We start from the raw sequence: 25,268 nt of genomic DNA, 5'->3' as shown, positions 1-25,268 counted from the left end.
TCCCTTTCAACACTTTGAGCACGAGCAGACGACTCAGCCAACCTCTGTCTCTTTCTCTCCCCCTCATGATGATCAGGATCGCCCAGATCATCATGTCTTCATTTTAGTGAGGTGGCTTGAGCTCGTCACGTCTCTTCTGAGATAGATACTCGTTCGGAGAGGGCATCAATTGAACTTTTCAAGGATTGAGTGTTTGATGTGATTAACTTACTAACTTTTGAGAAGTCAGAAGCAACCACATCTTGAATGGCCAAAAACTTTGAGGCTCTAACTATAGGGTCATTATCAATAAGCTGTCGGAGGAGCCCAACTAGATCTGCATCCGCCGCATCAGGATTTTGTGTTGACATCAGCTTGGCATACAACAAAGATTTAAGCTCATCCACCGATTGCTCTTGTACCGTCGGAGGCTCAGGTAGGCACAGATGGTTGATCTTCTACTACTGGCTCCTTCCCTTTAATTATCCTTTTGAGACTTGAAATTTATGCTTTCATATGATCTTGAACAGCCTTTAGGGCGCCGTCCAAATATTCCCTTGACACGAAGTCGGGTAAGATCACTCCTAGATCACTTAGATTACCAGTTGAAACAATAGTTAAATAAACTTTTATGCCTACGTTCAGTGTTGGCAAAATGATAGCACTGGTACGACTTCCGACCGGTCCTTGTGTTAAGTCAATAGACGCCACTTTGGTCGTTCCGGCGAGTTCACTAAGAACCGCAATTGGAGAAACATATGCTCTAGACTCTTGTGTACCTAAGTGTATAGGCTCTAAACTTGAGGTGCACAGAATCGACGTCGTAGGCTGGGACAGTGGCCTATTTGTTTCAATACCTACATTCACCGAGTGAGAAGTAGATAGAGTATGTGCTATATCCCCATGATAAATTGAAACAACTGGTTGTTGAGAACCAGTTGAGTGCTCGGGATGAGTGTGCAGATGCATAGCTGGGCTAGCTATGTCTTCTTCAATACCAACATTCAATGGATGAATGTCGATAGCAGATGTGGGTGCCCGGCTAACTGTTTCGGCTGGGATAGGATCTTGTTTTTCATTTTGTGCTCCACTCTCACACTCACCATCTTTTTCTTCGTCCCTTACACTCAACCTCTCAACATTTTCGACTTGAGCTCCCTCATCACCTTCTTCTACTGCAATATCTGAAACATCTTCCAGAATACAATCATATTCATCAAATCTGTCACCAAAGTCATCAACATTGAACGATAAAGATTGTTGACTTCGGCAAGTCTGTGGAGCTTCAAATTCTGGAAAATATCGTCAATGTTCTCAATCACTGCTCCAAGTTGAATATTCTGAGAAAGCAACGTTTGATCAGGATTGTCAGCATCATCATTATCACCTTGAACTGCCTGATTATCGGATATATCGTATCTTTTGAACTTGAAGAAGTTGAGGAAGTACATTCTGTTGAAGTATGTGCTGATTAGAGGTTTCCCGCTCCTCATCACCCCTCTCATTTTCATTTTCTCTCTACTCAGAACCCAGTTCAAGTAACCCTTGTTCCTGAACACTCTCACCTATAGCTATACCCTCTCCCTCAGCTAAGGCATGCGGTGATCTCGGGGCAAGTTCAACCGGTTTTGGTTGAACTATTAGATCTATCACTCTCCTATAGTCTATTATGCATTGAGCCCTCTGATCAGCGAAGGCAAAAAGCACGGGCGGGATTTCCATAATAGAGTCCAAATCTTCAAGTTTGGTGTGTTGCCGAATATGAGTCATGACGAACTTCCTTGCTTTAGACGGAAGCCGTTTAGCATTGACCAGCTCGACTAGTTCGTTCCATATTATCAACGCATAGTCGTACTTGCACGTGAATACAATTCCATGGAAGAATTTGAGAAACGAACTGCTGCAAATATCGATTCTGCCAGTCTTTGATGTTAGGCATCTGTTGAGAATTGAAAATAGGAGATGGCAAATTGACGGAACGAATCGCCGTTTAAACTGCAACGGATTAGTCAACTCTTGTGTCTATCCTAATTGTTTGATATCACGGCATAGTTCGTCGTTAGTAACCAAAGATTCAAATTCCGCCGAGCCCGGTCCCGGAAGGCATAGTATTCTTCGAAGTCGTTTTAGCGTCAACCGACTGACATAATGATCTACGCTTCCTTCGAAATAATATGTGTCACCGTCTTTGGCAAGAATTAACGTGTTCCAAAATTGTTGGAGATAAATCATCGGGGCAGGAGAATGGGCAGAAAGGACATATGATATCGAATGTCCGCGAAGAATTTCTGGAATTATCTGGTATTCAGAGGGCATATCAAAGTTGAAAGAATGGTTATTGGGTTTAATTTCTAGAAATTGGGTTTGAGGTAGGAGGATTTCTTCTGGATTGGTTAGTTTAATGGTTGGGGTGGGTTATTAATGTTATCAGGTGTGACTGAAGGAATATGAGATTCCTCATCAGACTGATTATGTTGATCCGCCATTTATACCTGTAAAATTTCCAGAAAGTAGATCCTTAATAATGAATCAAAGTTAATATCTCAAAATCAGAAAAACAAAATTGAAATTGAGAAAACTTAAAAAAATTAAAATCTAAGAAAAATAACACTATAAAAATTCTAAGTAAAAAAATATCACTAAAAAAATAACAAACTAACAAAAATTAAACTAAACAAAAAATAACAAAAAAAATTCTAATACTAAAAAAAATATTCTAAAAAAATTCATAAAAACTAAAAAATTAAACTATAACCTAAAAAAATACTAAAGAGAAAAATAAAAAAAATAAAAAAATATCACCCGGATTAATATCCGGTCAAACCAAAAACCAAAAAAAATTCTAACACCCTAAATCGGATAATATCAACCGGATTAAGGTTGATCGGAGTAAACTCCGGTCACCTTCTCCGGTGGAAAAAAAAATCAACCAAAAACTAAACTCTGAAAAAAACCTAAAACTAAAAACTAAATCGGGTAACACTGTTAACCAAAACTTATTATGATTTTAAACCCTTGTTAGAACCGATTCAATCAAAACAGTTTTAAGTCGATTAAAGTTCAAAATCGATTATATACCAGATTAGATCTTATTATTATTTTATTAAGATACAGTCCAAATTTGTCACAGTCCAAGATTAGGAATCATCAAGTCCAAATGAAACAAGATTAAACCTTGAAGAATAGGGATGAAACAGAGATTGGGATGAAATCTGTAAGAACTTGAGCGATTTGCGCATAATAGTTAACCGGAGACGACGATGAATAGTAGCAAACGATATATGGTAAAAGTAAAAAATGAAGTATAAAAATCGATCGAGTATTTATAGTCAAAGTCAAAAACCGTTCAAATTCTAAACTGCTCAAGGCTCATCCGGATTAGGATAAATCGGACAAGAGGTGTCCGATTTAGAGTATATGGAAACAATTAAGAGTTAATCCGGACAATAAATCGCTCAAAGCACAAGCAATTTAGATTAACACTGCTCAAGGGTTGATCGATTTTAAAATAAACCGCTCAAGAATCATCTGGTTTATAAAGAATACCGCTCAAGCGATAAGCGATATAAGACTTAAATCACTCAAGGAACGAGCGATTTAAACACTTGAGATGCACAAACAAAACAAGCGATTTAGAAATCCGCTCAATATCACCAAGCGATTTAGAACATCGCCCAACTCCTTGGGAAACATATCTAATCTTATCCGGATAAGAGTTTATCGTATAGCTTTTTATCCGGATTAGCCTAAATCGGACATTGCTTTGTCCGTATATGCAATAAATCTGACAAAGTGTTGTCTGGATTAGTCTAAATCGGCCAAACACTTATATTTTTAAACTCTAAATCTTTCAAAAATTAGATATTGTTTAATAATCTGTAAGAAAATTTTAAACCAGTTAGTTTATGCAGATAATTTTATTTCCCTCAAAATATGAATCAAATAAAAAATACAGATAAACATCCAAACTCTCCATCAAATATAGAATTCCACGATCAAAGAATTTAAAATCAGATAAAAAAATTGAAACACTGATTTATATTAAAAATACAGATATTTTGACCAAATGAATTAAACACAATTATCTCACATTAGAGAAAGATACGCAGTTTTGTTTCTTTGATGCCCAGCTGACTAATTTATCTCCCAAAAATTGTATATGTCCTGAAGTACTCTTCCAGTCCAACATACAACCTACGTAGTCTGCATCTGAGTAAGCTTTTAGTTCAAAACTAGTACCCTTGGGATACCAGAGTCCAAGATTAGCAGTCCCTTTTAGATAACGAAAAATGCGCTTAACGGCACTTAAATGGGACTCCTTTGGATTAGTCTGATATCTGGCACAAAGATGTATTGAAAACATAATATCCGGTCTACAAGACGTCAAATACATTAAATAACCAATCATGCCTTTATATTTTTTCTGATCTACAGCTTTTCCAGACGGATGGGCATGTATTTTCGTTTCATGAGCCATAGGTGTTTTGCTAGATGAACAATTTTCCAAATTAAATTTCTTCAGGATATCAAAAATATATTTTGTTTGACAGATGAAAATTCCTGAAGATAATTGTTTTACTTGAAGTCCTAAAAAGAAGTTCATCTCACCCATCATACTCATTTTAAAACATGAAACCATTAAGGCATGAAAGTTTTTGCGGTATTTTGGGTTCGTAGATCCAAATATTATGTCGTTTACATAAATTTGTATCAAAATAATATCCGACTTCACCTTTTTAATAAAGAGAGTCGTGTCTATATTACCTTTTGATAAATCTGACTTTACCAGAAATTCTGATAAAATGTCATATCAGGCTCTCGGTGCTTGTTTAAGACCATATAAAGCTCTGTCGAGGATGTAAACATGATCCGGCTTTGACTGATCCACAAAACCCTCCGTTTGAGCAACATAGACTTCTTCTTTGAGAAGACCGTAAAGGAATGTCGTCTTGACGTCCATCTATTACACAGTGAAGTTCTTGTGTGCAGCGTATGCCAGAAACATCCTTATTGCTTCGATCCGTGCTACCGGGGCAAAGGTTTCTTCGTAGTCAACACCTTCTTGCTGATTGTATCCTTTAGCGAAGAGCCAGGCCTTATTTTCGACAACAACGCCATCTTCATCCTTTTTATTCTTGAAAAGCCATTTTGTACCGATTATCGTCTTATTGTTAGGACGAGGTACCAATCTCCAGACTTTCAGTGCTTTAAAGTGGTTCAACTCCTCTTGCATCAAGTATCCAGTCTAGATCAGCTAAGGCTTCAGACACCTTAGTTGGTTCAATGTTACTCAGAAACGTGGAGTATAGACACTCATTAGCTGTATAAGACCGAGTACGAGTAGGTGCTGATGGATCACCAATAATTTGATGTATTGGATGATTCCTGGTCCATTTCTTGCTATGAGGTAGAGGAATATATGAACTTTGATCTGAGTTTTGATTAGTGTAACTATTTGGGGAGTTAATTGGAATTGGAATAGGTTCAGGTGAAGGCTCAATATTTGGAACTGAGATAGGCTGAATATCTGACTGAGGTAAGGTATTTTCATCTTCAATGACCGACACCTCTGGCACGTCAGTATTGACACCCTCTTCACGCTAAACTGGACCGTCAGGAGTTTCCATCTCAATTGTTTCATTGACTTCTTCAGTTTTTGCTTCAGTTTCAGTTACTGGAACATCAGGTGATGGACCAGATAATTGTTGTTCGGTATGTATATTCCTGGACAAATCATTGGACTGATTAGATTTATTATCAAAATATTCATCATAAAAGTTTTCAAACAGAGAATCTAAGTCAGAATTATCAGTATTCGAAGATTCATGTTTATCTGCTTTCCGCGTAGTATTAATTATCAGCCCGGGTCCTGAACCATGTTGTTCAAAAGTCACATCAATAACTTCATCAAATGACATGTTCACGCTCTCATTGATGATTTTAGTTCTTTTGTTGTAGACCCTACATGTAGCAGATGTTTTTGAATAGCCTACGAAGGCAGCTTCATCAGCCTTTGCAGCGAACTTCCCTCTGTCCTCTTTGTCATTTAAGATGAAGCACCTACAACCAAATACTCGAAAGAATTTGATATTACGTATTCTTTTATTTATTATTTCATAGGGAGTTTTACCAAACCTTTTATGAACGAGGGATCGGTTCTAGGTAAAACATGCAGTCACCACTGCTTCAGCCCATAGGAATAGTGGATGTTTAGAACATGTAAGAAGTGTACGCGTCGCTTCCACCAACATTCTGTTTTATGCTCAAAGACACCATTCTATTGCGGTGTCCGGCCTACCGAGAATGTATGTGTGATACCGATGGATTCTAGGAATGAGTCAAGAGTATTGTTCTTGAATTCAGTTTTTTATCAGTTCTGATTTTCTGAACTGGCAGTTGTAGCTTATTTTGAACTGTCTTCAAGAAAGAGATGATTTTCTCAGTTGCTTCATCCTCTGAGCTCAGAAAATGAACCTATGTATATCTTGAGTAGTCGTCAACTATGACTAACACATACTTCTTTCCGTTTATGCTTTGGACTCGCATAGGATCACAGAGATCCATATGGAGTAGATGCAGAGGACGTTCACTATTGAACTCTGTCTTCAGCTTATGTGAAGCTTTCTTCAGCTTACTCATCTCACATGCGCTACACACATGGTCTTTGTGAAACTTTAAGTCCGGGATGCCTTTAACCAAGTAATCACACACCAACTTGTTCAGATATTTAAAGTTGAGGTGAGAAAGACGTCAATGCCACAACAAATTCTGCTTCAAGGATGCCTTGGATATTAAGTAGACATCAGTATCTGCTTGTGTGTTGGATAGGTCAATTGACCTATACTGAAAAGATTATGTCCAAGTCCTTTGACATACGACACTTTCTTTATCATTAAATTCCCAGAAATTACGTCTCCGTATCCAAGGATAGGTGCGTATTGATTGCTTCCGAATCTTACCATACCTCCAAATGATTCAACAAAGTTAGATAATAATTCTTTTCTACTAGTCATGTGCTTAGAACATCCTAAGTCTAAGAACTACACATGCCGGTTAACCTACAAAAGTGAATCAATTGGGTTTTGGTACCCATTTTAGAGGTCCTTTGAGATCAGATCTTGTTGGTGGTATACTCTATGTACCAAACCAACGTTCTTTAAAATAAATTTTCTTAGATAAAGTAGATAAAGCAGAATGTATGATATGATAAGGCTTAAAAGAAGTAAAAGACTTAAGTAACTCCTTCAATCCACACAGAGAACAATTATTTTTACTATTTCTAATATCAAACAATTCATCTACTGAATATCTTCTTACAGAATTATTCAATGTCGAATTATTTAATACAGTTGCAGTAAAATTATTCTTCTTCTGTTGAGTTGAAGATTTTTCTTCTTCTTTTACTCTCCAAACCTTCTTAAAACTTCAACGAGTTATCTGAAACAGGAAAAATAAAATTATCAGCTTTAATTCAATGATTAACTTTATGTTTATTTTTCTTATTAGTAAGCTTCTTCTGTTTACTCGAATTCTTTTTAGTTTTATTCTTTTTATAATACCAATTCTCGGGAACATGTTTTGCATTAATTTTTTTTCCAAATCTGAAGCTAAGTCAGAATCCTCAGTCATTTCATTTCTAACAAGGAAATCTTCATGACTGGTAAGTTTCTTAGAAAAGTCGAATTGATCAATCTCATTATCCAAACAAGTTTCCGACTTCAAGATATCTGAAAAATTAATTTTTTCATTTAAAATATTTATTTCTTCTGAATCAGAAGTGTCACTCGAAGATTTAGCACACGAAAAATATCCCGACTCAACTCGTTCCGTTTTAGCTTTAGAATTTTCTAAATCCTCAATTTTATTTAAGAACTCTTTCTTTTGTTTATTAAAAGACAGCCTATCTTCATTTAAAATCTTTTCTAGCTGAACCACTTTTTTTCTAAAATTAAAGTTGGAGTATAAGGCTTTGGTTCAACTGGTTTAGATTCAAACTCTGCTTTTGAATAACTGTGAAAATAATCAGTTGAAAGTGCAGAAACTTGTGTTTTGTAGCTATCAATTAAGTTTTTATAATCAAACGGAACTTGCATCTTGTCTTTTCTTTTTCGGTTAATATTTTCTTGTTGTTCTACTTCATCAGAGATTTAGTAAATTTAATTTGAAACTCGGGTCCGCAATCAAGATATTCAAATTTATATAAAGTCGGGGTATAGTATAAAGCTTTTCCTAAAAATTTCGGATTTTTGTACCCCCAACCCTTCCCGATGGTTAAAGAATCTTGTTTCAGAGGGTTTATTTAGAAAAATTGTTTGATCAATCTGCCCTCTCTTATATAACTTTTCTTCCTTAGCTTTCAGTTTTTCATTTAAATCAATAATTTGTAGTTCAAGCTTTCTTATTTTAACAATTAGGTCTTCATTCACTAACTCTAAGGACTTATATCGTTCATTTGAATCAGATAACTCGGTTTTTAAGACGTTGGATTTTTCATGAAATGATTTAGATTCAGATAGTAAAGATTGTGCCCAATCCAAATTTACAGCATTTTAATCAAAGAGTTTGATGTATTTTTCTTTTTGTGTTTGTAATTCTTTTTCAAAATTATTTGAATGCAATTTTTCTGTTTTTAATTGTTGCTGAAAAGATTGGAGTTTAAGCATCATCTTTTGCATCTGATTAATGCATGATTTTTCCAATACCTCTTCTTCCATCTCAGCATTCTCTTCTTCTCCTTCATCTGAAGAACCATTGTCAGTTTTCGCCATCAAGCAGATGTGAGCCACAACTTCTCACTCTCCCTCTTCATTAGTTAAGTTTAACCAATGGTCGTCTTCTGCCATTAATGCTTTACCCACATCTCGTTGTTTTGATAGAAGAAATTTGTTCTTCTAGTAGTCGCTCTGCAATTGACCGTAAAGTGACCTAGCTTGCCATAGTTGTAGCATTTTGTATTCTCATCAGCTATGCCTTTCATATATTTCTTCTTCTTTTTAGGCTTCTTTTCATATTTCTTCTCAAATCTCTTCTCTTCATATTTCTTAATTTCTCTGAATTTATCTTTAAATTCGTATATTGAGCCTGAAGAGAATCTCTGATTATTCGGGTGCGTTCTCTTCTGAAACTTCTTTTGGAATGCTTTTGTCAACATTGCCATGGCATGTTTGAATTCAGTCATTTCAGAATCTGAATCAGAGCTGTCGCTACTTCACTTGCCGATTCACTTGATTGGCTGATCTCCTTCACTTGCTTTCCAGATCTGCTTTTACTCTTCTTCTCAAATACAAAGGCTAAAGGATCAACAACTTCCTTTTCCTTTTTCTTCTTAGAATCTCGGATCTCCAAAACTTCATTCTCGTTTTGTTTCAGAGTTTCATAAGCCTCATGTATGTCTATATCAGATAAGGATTTGTTGAATGTAGTATGATTAGCATAAGGTTTCCACTCTGGTTGTAAGTTGCTAAGGAATTTAACATTTATCTCTATGACTGTTTTAGAGATTTCATTCTTGGTCAGCTCATTCTGCAATCTAGTAAGTCTGTCATATACATCGTCAAGGCTCTCTCCTTCCTTAGCCTTGAACTCTTCATATGCAAATATACAGTTAGTGATTTTTAACTGAGTTCTCACTTTGGAACCCAACATCATTTTCTCTATCTGCACCCACATACTGTGACCAGATGATTTGTGACTGTCAATGCTTGTGTAGATGTCATTGGTCAGTGCTTACATCATGTATGACTTGCACAACACATCAGCATGTGCTCTCTCCTTTTCTTCAGCAGTGTATATGGACTTCTCTTTTATAACTCTTTGAGCAGGTCTGCCTTCATCAGGGATGGCAGGTGTCTCCCTGTAAAATACTGTTGGTCCTTCCATCAAAGATTCCAAAATCAGTTCACGTTCTTTCATTCTTTCAATAAAGTTCAGGAATCCGTCTCTCCACTAGTTGTAATCTCCTCTAAACAGTACAGGTGGCTTGGTGTTAGTACCAATAGCCATTGCTTCCCTTGAACTCATTTTATCAGATTTATATGATATCAGATCTTATGTAGTTCAAAATTTGATTTAAAGGATTAGGATTCAAAAATTATTTCAATTAAATCGCACACAAGAAATTGCACTCATTCAAGACTTACAAAAAAATTAGACTTATCCGGATTAGAAGTCCGGACAAGCTTATCCAGATTAGATATCCGGACAAAGAGATAGTCAAGAATTTCTAATCAACTTAAGTTATCCGGATTAGATATCCGGACAACAAAGACAATTAAGATCGCACAATTAACAATAAATCCGAATGAGAAATCCGGTCAATTCAAACACTTAGCCAAATTTGCACAAATGCCAAAATTGAATACGGACGTAAAAAGTCAACAAGTCAAGTCAACCTAGTCAACAAGTCAAAATACGAACAAATCCGCTCAATTTCAAAGTCAACAATTCAATCCGCTCAAAAAGTCAACAAATTCAATTCGTTCAACTAATCAAAGATATCAATCCGCTCATCAATGAAAGTCAAAATCCGTTCAAAATAGTCAAAATCCGTTCAAAATAGTCAAAGTCAAAGATCGACTAAAACTAAATCGCACAAACACTTGAGATCAATATTAAAACACACAATTAAATCGCACAATTAACAACCTAAATTGCACAACTAAATCGCTCAAGTAACAAACGGATTATCAACAAATCGCACAACGTTTAACCGATTAATCAGTAAATCACACACACAAACAAGAGATTTAAATCTATATCGATCAAGCTTTACCCGGTTTATCCTAAATCGAACAATCACAATTCACACAATCACAAGTCTTAAATCGTACAAGTACTAAGCGACTTACACTAAACCGATCAAGAGTTATACGGATTAAAATTCAACAAAAAACACAATTTTAACACATTTTCACCAAAATTTTGGATCAAAACATGCAAAATTATGAGTTTTTGAAGAACAGAAACAATTTTCGTAAACTCAAAAATCGATCAAATGATTCAAAACTTGATTAAAATAAAAAATTATGTGAATCAAAGATGTTCAGATCGTAATTGCGAATCTAGTAATGCAAATTTTATCAATTAAAACTCAAAATTGATGTGATTCAAGCCTAAAATGTGCAATTCTGTTGATAGAACTGAAGAACAGATGAATAACATATCAAGAACAGTAGGTTAAATCCTCTAAATCCGTGCAAAATCCTCGAAAAAATTGAAAATCCTCTAATCAAATCGCTGCAATCTGTGCTCTGATACCAATTGATATTCCCAAAATCATACAAATCAGAATAATTATTCAAGAACTTGAATCAAGATTGAGTAGAGAGATAATTTCACCTATTGTATTGTATTTCTTGAGAGAAAGTACAAGATTATTAACAACTAATCTGGAAATTATGAACTGAACTAATGACAATTAAGAGACTAAATCCTATTTATACTAAGGAAATAGTAAATGCTAACTATTACAAAAACATTACAAAGGGAGAACTTGAATACAATTTTAAAGTACATTCTTGAACCCAACATACTTAGCCCATTTCATATAAATAGCTCTTAATTGCAATTTTTTTGGGCCGTTTTGACTTGGGCTGAATTTCTTTCATTTCTTTTCGATCAATTTCTTATTTGAATTTCTCATTTTATCTGGTTTTCATTTAATTGTTTTCACCATAATTTTTTTGTTTGTTTTTTGAACTTTATTGAGGATTTTTTTAACTATGTGTTGATCTGATTTTATCTGTTTTGAGAATTATGAACCGATTTGCGTCGCGTAAAACTGTTTTAATCAGTTTTAACTTTTTTTCACTGTTTTCACTGTTTTTAACAGTTTTTAACTGTTTTCAACAGTTTTTGGTTGTTTCTACTGATTTTTAACAGTTTTCGCTATTTTTCTGATCTGTCAACAGTTTTTGAGTTTTATGATTTTTTTGAGCTTAATTGATATTGATTTCTTTTATTGATTTCATCGCATTAGATCATTTGATCAATCTTGATTTCTGAAATGACAGTATATTGTGAGAGGGAATATAAAGAGGTCAAAGAAAAATACGATAAACTAAATTCTGAGTTTAAGAAGAACATAAGGTGGACAATTCGTCTAACTGATTATAATGAAAGAGAGAAGGAAGAGAAGAAGATTTTGCAACAAAAGATGAATGAATTAATGAATAATGTTTCAGTTTCTCAAGATAATTTGAAACTGAACAAACAGATTGAGGACTTAACAGTTAAACTGCATAAATCTGAAAGTGAATTGCTTGATGTTAATAAATTACTGGATCAAGAGAAAAATAATGTTTTAGAAACTAAAAAGAGGTTTGATGCTGAAAGAAAAGTATTTGAAAGCAAGATAAAAACATTAGAGCTGAATGTCACATTGCTTTCAAAACAAATATCAGATTTTGAACAAGTTATCATCTTGGAACGATCCAAGTTTGATAAAGAGAAGGAAGAGTATGAAGAAGAATGTCAAAGAAAGAATTTGGAATTGTCTGACAGCATTGTTCGAAAGAATAAAACATTAGATGAAGAAAATAGAGTGTTTGTTCTTGAAAAGAAAAACACTGCCAAGAAAAATGCTGCAATTGCCAAAGAGCTTACAGAGAAAAAAAAAATGGCTTGACATTGCTTCCAAAAATGAGAAGGAAAGTTCAGACGAAGATAGAAAGGAATCTGAGAAAGAAAGGAAAGTATTTGAAAAGTTAAAGAATGAATTAGAAGGTAAGTTTTTGGATACTGCAAAGAAATTGTCCGATCTAGAGACAGAACTTGTAACTGAATTGAACATGAAAACTGAACTGAAAAAGAAATACGATTTAGTTGCTGATGAAAGAAACCAGTTATTAAAGAAAGTAAAAGACTTTTCATGTGCTAAAAGCCCAACTGGTTCTCAATTACAGTGTAAAACTAGCTTTTATGATTGTTCTAGTGTTAAATCTAACAGTTATTCTAGCAGTCCTAAATCAACTGTTTCTAAGCACTATTCTCGTTCTTCTAATCAGTATTATCAAGGATACGTCATTGGATCACCTAATTAATCTTCTAAACTTAAAAGCATTTGGGTTAATAAGTCTGAATCTGTTGCGTCCCATAAGTCTGTTGTTACTAATAATCTTCCTTGTTTTGTGAGATCCACTTCTAACTTGATAAATCTTAGCAAGAAAAGGATCATTTGCTCCACATGCAAATCTACCAATTTTGTGAACAGGAGGAGGTACAACAGGTGGACTGGTGACTACAGATGGTTTGGTAGTTACAATAACTGGTATGGATCTTACTATCTCTGTAATGATCATGTTAAAAGCGCGAAAAAGAAAATATCTAATAAAGTAGATGGTTTGGTAGTTACAACATCCCACAACCTGATACTAACAAAGAAGGACCCAAGTTCGTTTGGGTACCAAAATCTGTTTGATCTCATTTTGTAGGCGTGTCATTACCATGCTGATTAGAATAACATGCCAATGATGAACAAATTCAGGGGGAGTTGTACACTATTCAAACAGAGGCTTCTGAACAACACAGTTTTGGACCCGTGTTTTACCGAGTGTGGTTTCTAAACACTCAGTTTAGGACCCGTACTAAACATGTTTCCATTTTTTAGTTTGAGCTAAATCGAAACATTACTTAAATCTACTTTGTAGGGGGAGTCTCTAGAAGTTTTTGAATAAATGTTTTCGTGAAGTGAAATATTTTTTTCGGGAAACGAGTACATTTTCTGAACAGGTATTTTCTGAGATTTTACTTGCGTAATTTGTCATTGATCATAATTCCAATACCTGTTTCAGCTATTCTTCAAACTATTATTATCACGTCTCTTAAAATTAAAATCATTTTCGGTGATAATACGCTCGTTAGTATTCAAAGTTTCTTTTCTGATTTTTTTACCTTGATTGATATACCCTTCATTCATTCATTTTTTTTATCAGAATCTGTAAACTTGTTCTTACAGATCTTCATTCATTTTTCTCGCATACTGAATAATCTGATTTTGTCGTATCACTCCTTCATTGTTTGTGCTTAAACGATATATTTTTCTTGATCAATTTTTTCTGATCATTGTGTTTTACAGAAATAATATATTTTGATCAACCATTGTGATCAGCTGAGCTTTCAGTAAATTTAGGAGGGACTGAGTGCTTAACATAAATACCTCTATGAAATGTCAGAACCGACAAACCTATCCAAGAGGACAATCATATCTAAGTGAGCTTTAAATTCAAAATGGGTTTGTGTGCTGAGATTAAAATGAAAAAGAGAGGGTAGTTATTGTGAGCTAAAATAATTGATGAGAGTTGTGTCAGGATTAAAAGATTACAAAATCATGTTCCAAACTTCTAAATTTCAGGCATACCACATAATCTATTAGTTCTCAATTCTTTTGAGACTAATATTGAAAAAGACAAAGCCAGGCCAATTCTTATCACAACCCCACAAACTACTCATTTATCTCTCAACAGATAAGTGTTTCAATAACACTTGGGGTACGCAGCTCATAATCTATCAATTTCTCATTCGGAGAAAGTTGATATTGAAACAGAAGGATATATGTCCCTCCTTCATGTCTTTTTGATCACATAATTGAGTCTAATAAATTTGTGTAGTCCACACGGTTTATCTTTTTGAGCCTAAAAAGAAGCATATGTTGCTTTATCTTTCTACACTACATAGATTTTGCATTTTATATGTTATTTCGCCGAAAAATTAATAGATATGCTATTATTAGCTACCGATGATTGAATGGAAGACCTGGTGATATTAATATCATAAAGTCTCATGTATACAGTACATATGTTGTACTGAGTATATTTGTTATACTCACAGGCCAATCTTTTTTTAAGATTGAAAAAAAGTCATATGTTGAAATTGGTTGTTATCTTTCCAATCCCTTAATCTGTAAAGGTTAAACAAGTGGATTTGAAAAGATTTGCTTACAATTTTTATGAATTGACGGCTTTCACTTAAATATTTCATTCATTTAGATGTATGATGTAATGATTATCATTTCATCATAAAGGGGAATATGTAATAATGAATGAAATGTTCAATTCCGAACGATATAAGGGGAATATGTTGTAAAGATCAAGGGGGAGTAACATTAATGACGACAAAAAGACTCAAAAGGAGTGTGACTAGAGATAATTACAGAAGATTATTCATGTGCTACAATGTTTGAGAGTTTTTGAATGTGAAGATCATCGTTTCAAAAGTTTGCTGACAGAGATTTGTCATCGAAGAGAAAGTTTGAGAATTTTTGTCTGAAGAAATTCATTTTTGAAGAAGAATGTTAATGATTTGTTTGCCTGAAATTCTTTGAAGACCATATCTTGAAGATCATTTCTGAAGATCTTTGCTGATACTGTTCTACATTGTCATAAGAGAAGATCATTGTTGTTCTACATTCGAGGGGGAGAATGTTAGAAGATTTTCTCAACAAAAGATTGTTTGAAGATTTCAAGTAAAGATTGTTTTTCGAAGAAGTCATAAAGAGTTTGAAGAGAGAAAGTTCAAACGAGATTCAAAGCGCGTAAATTCTTTCAAGCCTGAATACAAAAGGGGAGAATGTTAGGACTGAAAATCAATGTTAAATTGTATTTGTCTTGAAAGTTACTATTGTCTATAATTAAAATAGACATCGTGTTTGACTTTTCTAGTATGTTTGACTTTGACTAGTGGCTTTCAAGTTTGACCCTATATAAAGGGTTTGTCTTTTGTAATTTTGTTAGGAACTCAATTGTAATATCTTATGTATATTGAAAGGTTGACCAACGTTTGAAAGTTGACTTTTTCTCTCATCATCTCCTTCTTTTGTTCTTGAAGAATATCTTGAAGATTGCCATGAATGTATGAAGATTTATGAAGATTGATCTTAATGTGACCTATCAACTCTACCTCTCACGTAGTAGTCACTTCACTTTATCAACTTCAAATTCCATCAACTACCTGCGGTCGACTGGAGTGGATTCTTGAAAACCCTGTCTCTAGTGCTCCCACCGACCAGCATATGGCTTAGCTAAAGGCGTCACTCAACCAGACTAGAGTAAAAATTCCTCTTCATACCTCTAGTGGTGGTGAGTTTGACTTCCTTTCAGAAGCTGAACGACTCGAGGCATTATGGGCTGAAGAAGAGCTAGAGCTTCAGAGGAAGCAGACTGAAGACAGCTTAAAGCTGGCCAAGTCACTAGCTAAGAAGATTCTCCCCAAGAGAAAGTCCAAGAAGAAGGTGAACGTTGTCCAAGCCCAGGCTAAACTTCTTTCCTTTGAAGAAGCTGAGCATGAGATGAACCTGAAGCTGGTTGAAAAGGAAAAGTGTTAGAGCGAAGCAAAATTGAAGAAGAGAGTCAGTCCCCACCCGATCATCAGTGTCAGTATCAACGGATGTTCAAAAGATGGTGGAACACTGGTCTCAATGCTCATCACTAGGGACAATCTTGATGCCATCACCGAGTACCCTTCCTACCTTAGCCGCTATGGATACAGCAAGTGGCTGGAGATCAGGTAAGCCATTCAGCGATCCAAGTCAAGACCTAAGCCGATTATCGAAGACATCATCAGTGATCTCATCAAACGGATGTCCAAGTATGTCGCAGTCCCTGACAGGCCTTCTCTGAAGAAAGGTGGGAAGAAGAAGAAGCTCTCTAATCCTAATGATGGACCATTCCTAAGGAACAAACATGAAACACAGTTCTCCTTCGATGAAATCCTAAAGGAACATGAGAGTATAGACATTTCTATGCTGAATCTCGACTTACCAGCTAAGGGTCCCTATACACCCAACTCTGTGCATTCCAAACCTGAGTTAGGAGTTATATTCCTTGAYTATGAAGGTGAAGTCAGATTTCAGAGAATGTCAGAGCTACATCTATGTCCAATGGGTCATTTGGTTTACCTCTTACTCTGGATAGATGATAGCATGCCTGGGAAAGTCGTGGACCTGAAGATACGAAGGGAATGCCTACGTCGAAAGAATCTTGGTGAAGATGTACCTAGCTGTATAGATCTAAGTGTTCTAGATTAGTTTCTCTTTGTAATATTGTTCACTTTTCCTTGTAAATCTATTTACTATGTCTACTTTCAGTGATTATTCTTCTAGTCTGTAAGTATTAGACATGTTCTAAAGTACTTGTAATATTTCCAATGATAATAATATGAGTATTTCTTGTACTTCACTGAAAAAGATCCATGAAAAAAGTAATAGGGACACAAGTCTATGAGTTCCAGAGTTACTTTTTACATTCACTGACAATCTATAAGTCAGCGAATAAGCTTTCAGTTTCAGTTTCCATCCTCGTAATTTTCTCTTAAATATGACTTAAGGAAAATCCTCAAGCAAAGACTGACTCACTGAAAAAGATCGCAAAATAGTAAAAAGGGACATGTACTTTATATTTAACTTTTTCTTACTGTTATTTGATAAGACGACTTTCTTTATGTTGTCTTGTTATCATCAAATAGGGGGAAATTGTTGATCCTCTCTCTCAGTGATTTGATAATAATCCCTTTTCACTTATACGATGTATTTATGTTTATGTCTTTTCAGTTCCAGCGATCTTCACTGAACCTATTCAGTGATCGCAGAAGAACTTGTATTGTAAATCAATCAGAGGCATCGATACTTCAAGACAACACTCACACCAAAGAACCTTCAGCCAATGTCGAAGAATGAAACTGAAGATTAGAGACTGGCGAGTACGTGATCTGAAGCGGTACTCAGTGATTACCAGCCTGTCTACATATGTTTGAAGACTGCTCAAGCCTCAGCGAATGCTGAAGAAACCTCCAGGTTAGGTAAGGATGACTATCCAAGCACGATTGTTATTGTCTTGTCCTTATACACACAAAGGACAAACCCATACCCTTTCTAAATGTTAGTACGGTACGGAGCCAACTAGTTGAATCTATTACCCACCAACTTTAGGTAAGGATGTCTGCTCATGAATAGGCTTTTTGTACTATTCACTATAGCAAAGGACAAGCCCTCCCCTTAAGGCTTGACATGCACTCTAACCCTACCATATTGCGTTAAATTGGCATTTAATGCAATGGGTATAAATAGAAGTGTTTCCTCTCTATACAGTAAAAGAACTTTCATCTACAACATATCTTTTCTTGTTTGTTAAGATTCTGTGTGTAACCAAAGATAGATAGGTTTTTCTTACCTTATCTTTCTGCAAACAGTCTTGTAAAACTTGTATTGATATTCTCTTATCAATATACATTTTAAATTTGAAAATATTGTGTTTGTATTCATCCCCCCCCCCTTCTACAAACTGTTATACATATCTTGTAGACCCTCAAGGGACCAACAGTTAGCTTTGACAGCTGAGAGGTCAGAGGAAAGATCATCCCTGAGAGGCATGTCTTTATGGACTTGGTCTATTTTGATTAAGACAATCTCTACTACCGAGAGAATCAGCTTCATGTCATCAGCCATGTTGTAATCTTCTTCCATGGCTGGTGTTCCTTCATCGCGAGGACCTAAAAAAGAAGATGGTTGAGCATAAGATAGCTCAGGGTTAGAAGAAATAGAGAGGTAGGTTGGAATATTACCTGAGGGGTCATTAACACCATCTGAAGGATTGATCTTGGTTCTCTCTGTTAGACCCCATTTTGTGAAAGTGTAAGTAAGAAGCCTCTTACTCTAGTCCATAGGACTTAGTCTTTAGAAGTTGTCTAGACTAAGAGCTCTCATGCAAAATAGATCAAGATACAATGCTCTTACTCAGAGAGCCAAGCATCTCACATACAGAGCCTGCGTTCTATTTCGTGGATGATCAAGCCCTAAGCGCCAAATATCTTAAGCGCTTGATACAAAGCTACACTCCAGACACAGAGCTTCTGCATAATACATGCAGAGCCTCTAGTCTCTTAACTCCATCGAAAGCGCGCTTAGTTCAGAAATTCTCGCAAGCGTCAAACAGAATCAAGGCGGCTCGACTTAGTCCGCTCTAGTTTTCAAGGGTCGTCAACGATAAGGATGCGGAATCAGTGCTCAGAGTTTCAAGCCACATTTCTAGCATAGTCTGTTTGACTTAGGCGTATATAAGGAGGCATCCTCCTCAAGTTACAATTATTTGATAGAACTGACTTAGACTATACCAATTCTTGTGAGAATACTATTAGATTGAGAGAGTTATTATTTTCTTCTCATCTAATAAAAAGCATCCGACGTATTCAAAGTCATTTTGTGTTCTTATCTTTGTTGAATATTTCGTTTGATCATTTCAGTTACACTATTTTCATTCCATTCATATTCTTCCAAACTGTGTTTTCTGATAATTAAGAGATACTGGGTTCCAACAATTGGTATCAGAGCCAACTAATCAAATTCATTGATTAGTCGATCGATATCCATCAGGATACCTCTCTTAATTTCTGGTTATTCATTTAAAAAAATTCCATTAAAATATTTGATATGTTTTTAAAAACATTTGCTTTTAGTATTCTAGAAATTGGTCAAACTCGACTTTTTACTTTCAAATCAAATTTCTTCTAAAAAATCTTTGAACAAAATGTCTAATCAATCGTGGAACTCCATGCATAGCGTCGGTTCCCTTATGAAACCTTCGACTCTTATTAGGGAAGAATATCCCCAATGGAAAATTCGTATGATAATTTTTTATGAAGGTCTTGACCTTGAACTTTACGAGTCTATTTTGAATGGCCCTTTCGTACCTACTACCCTAATTCCCCACATTCCTGTTGTTGGTGACACGGTCGAAGTACCTACCAGACGAGTTCCCAAGCTTCATAGAGATTGGGATGATGAGGACAAGAGGAGAGCGGAAGTGGACCAGAAAGCCAAGAGGCTTTTAATCATGACCCTTCCCAATAAGATTTTTCAATCACTGGGCGCCTGTGAATCTGCCAAGGATCTATGGGACCAATTGGCAAACCAGCTGGAAGGTGGAATTAAGATGAAGAAAAACTGTCGTGCTCAATGCCTAAATGAGTACAACAATTTTCAATCTCTTCCTGATGAGTCTCTCGAACAGACTTATCATAGATTCAACACGCTGATCAACAAATGCCGAAAATATGATGTGATCAGAACTCAAGAAAAGAACGATATGCTCTTCTTGAAAAGATTGAATACATAATGGGGTAACTTGACCATGTCTTTCCAAGCAAACCAAGACCTGGAGCAATGGAGTCTTCATGACGTGTATGGCACCTTGTAAGCGCAGGAACAAAAGGTGCAAAAGCCCAGGGTCGCTCTTGGTGGACCTCGGACTCTTGTCTCTGACTCAAAAGAGACTGGATCCAGTCAACCACAGAGAGAGAGAAGATCAAAGGAGGATAAGAGAAGGGGGAAGAAGGATCTTATCGTGGAGAGCGACGGTGAAGACAGAGCATCAAGCTCTGAAGATGATGACATAGTGCTTTTGCACATTCATTGGCTTTGATCACCAAGGAATTTCAAAGAAAATTCAAGAAGAAAGCCTTTGACAAGAGAGGCAGTCGAGGTGATGAAAATAGAAGCAAAGGCTTTGAAGGAAGGAACCCTCCCTCTATGCCAAACAAGAAGAAGGAAGAGCAGTCTGAACAGAAAAAGCAAGCTGTCAGATGCTTGAGATGTGCGAAGATGGGTCACTACTCCAAAGAGTGCAAAGGCCTTTGGTGAAAGATGAGTTGTACTATAAAAATAAGTACAAATATAATCAATCCCAAAGGAGTCTTATGGCTGAGTAGGAAAACTGGGTCTCTGAATCCTCATTTGAAGAAGAAGACCAAACCCACTTCTGTGGAATGGCTGTTGAGAATGATACAGAATAGTCTGGATCTGGCTCCGACTACGACTCCCAGGTATGTTCTACCTCTGGTTATTCTCATTCTGATATAGAAGAAAGCATCTCTGCTTTAACTCACGATTTCATAAAACTACAACAAAAACTTTCTGTCAAGAAATCTAAAAATGAAATCTTTGGAAAAAGAAAAATCTTTCTTTGAACGTGAGACAGAGTTCTTGACTGTAGAAAAACTCTTAGAAACAAAATGTTCCACTGAAAATAGTCTTAAATCAGAGTGCTCTGAACTGAAAGCGGCTATGCAAAAGAAGGAAAAAGATCTTTTACAAAAGGAGCGTGACAGGATAAATTCTGAAGCCTTGAAATTTTATTTTCAAAAGGAAAGGGAATTCTTACACCAGAGCTTACAAAGAAAAGAGCTCTTGATAAAAAAAATATCGAGATGCTCAGCAGGTCTATGAAAAGATTAATTCACAATAGGATAGAGTAGGGATAGGTTATACAGACCTAGACCTCACCTGGAAGAAGAAATCCACTATTGAGTCTGTGTTTAGGTTAGGGGCAGAGCAAAAACCAGATTTTCCATCTATGCATAAAAACTCACCTTTCAAAAGATGTAAACTTGAGAATGGAGCCAGAATTTAAAAGTTAAAGTTCGAAAATATCTCTTATTCTTCAAAAAGTATGCAACAAGTTGATCTAAATAGCATACAGAAGACATAGGGGATTTTCTGTTTTGGCTCTAATAATCTTGAACATCCTAAAACGAATGGTGATGTGGTTAAACCTGAACCAGATGAAATCAAGAGTTCATCAATAGATAACTTTGTTAAAACTCTGGATCCAAAGTTAATAGATGACTTCAAAGAAATGGTGAGACAAGTCTTCGAGAAAGATTTGCTTAAGGCCTTGAATATCCTTCTAAAGGTCATGCAGATACTTCTGAGAGTAACTCCTCGGATACTTTTGGAAAATTTTCAACACAAAAGATGGATGAAGGCTATAGTTCATGTACGCGAAAATCTCAAACTCTAAATGATACCTCTGAAACTCAAAATTCACACAAGGATTTTCTTGACCCTGACTTAGAGTCAGAGGTGGACTCGAGTAAAGAGCAAATTGAGACAGAGATAGTGGCAACAAGACCAGAAGTTGTGAAACATCCAAATGGTAAATCTAATAAATTTGTTTCAACAATGGGACAAAAAAAAAGATTCTCAGAGGTCCTGATTTCGTAGACATGTCTGAAAGAGCTAAATTCTCTCCAAAGCTTGAATATAGGGCAAAGAAAGCTAAACCTGTTACCTCTGTATCAAAGGACTTTAAACCCAAATCTGAAAAGCCAATTAAGTTCATTCCAGAACAGAAAGGAAAATCCATTGCTGACTCTATTTTTAATTCCTATATTTGAGAGAGGCCTCTGAAGGCCAAAGGAGTAAAAAGGGATAAGGAGAGGACAGAGAAGACACATTCAAAGAAGTCCAAACAATCTGAACTAGATAGAAAGTTTGTTAGAACTAACAATTCTAGGAATGATTGTAATAAAATGTTTTATGAATCAAATAAACCGCTTTGTCATCAAAAATGTGTTTATACTTGTGAATGTCTCTCTCTGCTGCAAAAGTTAAAGCAGCATTTCTCCAGTTGCAACTGCATTCTCTCTGGGTCATCAAGGGTAAATTCCAAGAAGACTCATAAGAGAAGAAAACTCCTAAGGCCAAATCTGGCAAACTAGATCTCAAGTCTGGTAACTCAGGTGTTGAGACAGATCCTCTCCCCCAAGCTAAAATCCAATCTCCTAAGCCTAATCATGGAGGACCCATTATGAAATGGGTACCTAAATACCTATAATTTATTTTGCAGAAGCCGCATGTGGACATTTGGTATCTTGCCTCCGGATGCTCAAAACACATGACTAGCGACAAGAGGTTACTCTCCTCATACAAAGAGAAAATTGGAGGAAAAGTAATCTTTGGGGATAATATGCAAGGAAAAATCAAGGGATATGGAGATCTTCACCAAGGCAAGGTTTCTGTTTCTAAGGTTGCTTATGTCTCTGGGCTTAAACATAATATTTTGTGTATAAGTCAACTATGTGATTCTGGCTACAATGTCAAGTTCCAAAAGGAAGCTTGTTCTATTATGTCAGAATCAGGAGTTTCTAAGAGCCAAACGTAAGGGTAATATATACCTTATGAACTTCTCACCAAGAGATAATTCAGAGACTCTCTGGCTCGTATCTCGTAAGTGTGAAGAAGCCTGGCTCTGGCATCATAAGTTGTCTCATTTGAATTTTCAAAATATAGAGAAGCTTGTGAAGTATAAACTGGCTGACGGATTTCCAACCATAAAGTTCGAGAAGGACTATCTATGTCCTGCTTGTGAAATGGGAAAGCTCAAAAGAGCATCCCAGAAAACAAAGACAGATGTGTCCTGCATTAGACCTCTGCATATGCTTCTTGTGGATCTCTGTGGTCCAATCTCTATGCAGAGTCTGTCTGGCTAGAAGTATATCCTCGTGCTTATTGATGAATTTTCACGATATACTTGGATTGAGTTTATAAGGCAGAAGTCAGATGGAACAATGCTAGCAGACGAAAATTAAAGTTCTTCTACAGAGCAAAATTCAAAAGCTGAGAAGTGACAATGGAACTGAGTTCAAGAATGCAAAAATCGATGCATACTTGGACAAGGAGGGCATATCTCATAACTTCTCTGCTGCAAGAACACCACAACAAAATGGTGTTGTAGAAAGAAAGAATCACACATTAGTTGAGGCTACAAGAACAATGCTAGCAGATTCTGGTCTTCCAACTGACTTTTGGGAAGAATCCATTTCAACCGCTTGCTTCATTCAAAAACAGAGCAACGATGGTAAAAAGGCACATGAAGACGCCTTATGAACTAATTAACCAAAGAAAGCCTAACATTAAATTTTTACACATCTTTGGTTGCAGATGTTTCATCTTGAATGACCATGATCAGCTTGGCAAGTTTGATAAGAAGGCCGATGAAGGCAAGTTTCTTGGTTATTCTACACAAGTCAAGTCCTACAGAGTCTTCAACCAACGAACCAAAATTGTCATGAAAAGCATCAATGTCTTGTTTGACGATAAAGAACATATGACTTTAGAGTACCTCAGCTCTGGACTCGAACTTAACAAGATGACTTCCAATTCTCAAATGAAGTCAAGGGAATTGGAACTCAGGCTCTTATTTGAAGACTTCTTTGGTGATGAGGACATCTCTGTATGTGCACCCAGAGATGAATCTGCACGTGTTAGTGAAGAACCACAAACTGCAAGTACATCTATCACTGGTATTTCACACACCTCTGCTTCCTCTGGTGATCATGCAAATCCACAGCCAAAGCCTTCCAGCTCTGGATCAGAGCCCAGTCCTACAGAGCCAGAGTATAACATCTCTGTCTCTGAACCTGGTTCCTCTGTACCATCATCTGAGGGGGAGTAAGCAGAACCTTATTCAGCATCCAAGAGCCAAATGCCAAACATATCTATGGAACGTGATCCAATGACCCCAACCTCTGTTCCAATCCCAACGACAAGATGGAAAAAAGATCATCCTCTTCACCAGATAATTGGTGAACCTTCAAGTGGTGTGAATACAAGAGCTGCCACTGAAAATGAATGTTTATTCGTAAACTTTCTAAGCATGGTAGAACCTAAGAAAGTTCATGAAGCTCTACAAGACGCAAGTTGGGTTGATGCCATGCAGGAAGAGCTCCAACAATTCGAAAGAAACAAGGTATGGACTCTTGTTCCCTTACCTTGGGATAAAATTGCTATTGGTTGTAAATGGGTTTTCAGGAATAAAAAGGATGATGATGGCATAGTTGTAAGGAACAAATCCACGCTTGTAGCAAAAGGCTACTGCCAAGAAGAAGGCATAGACTATGACGAGACCTTTGTGCTAGTTAAAAGGCTAGAAGCTATACGCTTATTTCTAGCCTTCTCTGCACATAAAGGATTATGAGTCTATCAAATGGATGTAAAGTCATCCTTTTTGAATGATAAGCTGAAGGAGGAGGTCTACGTTCAACAACCTTTAGGGTTTGAAAGCTCCACACATCCAGAGTATGTCTATTTCTTGAACAAAGCTGTGTATGGACTTAAACAAGCTCCAGAAGCCTGGTATGAACGTCGTTCATCTTTTCTCTTATCAAATGGTTTTGAAAAAGGTAAAATCGATACCATTTTGTTTATTAAGAGACATAAAGGTGAGATGCTCCTAGTCCAGATTTATGTGGAYGACATTATTTTTGGTTCAACGAACCAAAGGCACTGTGATAAGTTCTCTGCCTTGATGAAGAGCGAGTTTGAAATGAGCATGATGAGAGAATTAACATTCTTCCTCGGCTTGCAAGTAAAACTGAGAGAGAATGGTGTCTTTATTAGCCAAGCTAAATATGTCTTTGACATATTAAAGATATACCAACTCCACAACTCTTCAATCATGAGAACACCAATTGCAACGGGAACTAAGCTTGACACAAATCCATCTGGAAAATCGGTGGATGTC

The sequence above is a fragment of the Cynara cardunculus genome (genome assembly GCF_001531365.2).
Source record: "Cynara cardunculus var. scolymus isolate 2C chromosome LG 2, CcrdV1, whole genome shotgun sequence".
Taxonomy (NCBI): domain Eukaryota; kingdom Viridiplantae; phylum Streptophyta; class Magnoliopsida; order Asterales; family Asteraceae; genus Cynara; species Cynara cardunculus.
This window is presented reverse-complemented; position numbering follows the sequence as displayed.